At 38.3% G+C, this 1,480-nt stretch overlaps 1 pseudogene; it reads left to right on the top strand.

Moving 5' to 3' along the window:
• The first annotated feature begins 604 nt into the window (after positions 1–604).
• LOC110295656 lies at positions 605–1,275 on the top strand (annotated as a pseudogene).
• Positions 1,276–1,480: the final 205 nt, after the last annotated feature.

Genomic DNA, 1,480 nt, shown 5'->3' with positions numbered 1-1,480 from the left:
TCTCTCTCTTCTCTCTCTCTCTCTTTCTTTCTTCCTTTCTTCCTTTCTTTCATATTCCTTTCTCTCCTTCCTTCCTTTCTCTCCTATCTTCCTTCCTTTCTTTTAAATTTTTTTTCTCCTTTTTATACCCTCCATTCATTTTCTCCTCTCCACAGTTTTCCTTCCCTTCCCAACCCCAAATTTCTTCTCCTCTTCTCCATCCCCTACCTTCTTTCATTTCTTTTGCCTCTCTTTTCCCTTCTTTCTTTTCTTTCTAATTTTTCACTTCTTCTGTTGTTGCCCACCATATTTATTGTTTCCTCACGATTGCAACAAAAGTAGTCCTTGTATTATTTCTGAAAAACTCACCTGCTATAAATTATTTGAGTTTAATGGAAGCCTATTATGAAAGAATCTAGAGCTCTAAATTGGTTCTTGAACTTCATTCTCAGTGATTGTTTACTGTTTTTGATGGTATTTTTGGCTGTTGATTTAACCTGGATTCTCTCACAACTCTTGGTCCAGGTCATTTACTTCCTTATTTGATGACTACTTTGCATAAGTTTCTAGAGGCCAGCACAGCTGTCCATGATTTATAAACTAGGCCTTTGCAGTGAGATCTGAAATGCATCAGACCAGCATGGGCATCAAGATGGAATCACAGACTCTGGTCTTCATATCCATACTGCTCTGGTTGTATGGTAAGACATTTAAAAGTACTATAATATCTTAAAATAATTAATTTGTAGAGAAATAGCTATTTCCTATAGGATGCCAATAGCATGCAGACAATGCAAATAGAAAAGTTATTTTAATATCTTGCTGGCATATGCGATGGTGACTGCGTTTGGAGGCTGATTTTTGGATGGATCCAAAAAAAAAAAAAAAAAAGAAAAAAGAAAAGTTAGATTCCAACTATTATATCATGAAGTCTTTTGTGTGTATATATGTATACTCATTGTTTCTGATTGCAGGTGCTGATGGGAACATTGTAATGACCCAATCTCCCAAATTTATGTCCATGTCAGTGGAGAGAGGGTCACCTTGAGCTGCAAGGCCAGTGAGGATGTGGGTACTTATGTATCCTGGTATCAACAGAAACCAGAGCAGTCTCCTAAACTGCTGATATACAGGGCATCCAACCGGTACACTGGGGTCCCTGATCGCTTCACCGGCAGTGGATCTGCAACAGATTTCACTCTGACCATCAGCAGTGTGCAGGATGAAGACCTCGCAGATTATTACTGTGGACAGGATTACAGCTATCCTCCCACAGTGATTCAGCCTCCTACATAAACAACCTTGAGATTCTCAACAGCTGCATGCACCCTATAGCTCTTGACCTGCATACATCCCCTTCTGCCTGAGACCTGCTATGCCTGACTAACTGATGCAAAATATGGTAGAAAATTAATGAACAGATCCTTTGATTTGGAATATCTCTATGAAAAAATAAAGACATTTGTGTTTTTTTTTCTTCTCATGCTTAAATTCTGTATAT

This window comes from Mus caroli, chromosome 6, assembly GCF_900094665.2.
Source record: "Mus caroli chromosome 6, CAROLI_EIJ_v1.1, whole genome shotgun sequence".
In the NCBI taxonomy this organism is placed as follows: Eukaryota; Metazoa; Chordata; class Mammalia; order Rodentia; family Muridae; genus Mus; species Mus caroli.
This window is presented reverse-complemented; position numbering and strand designations above follow the sequence as displayed.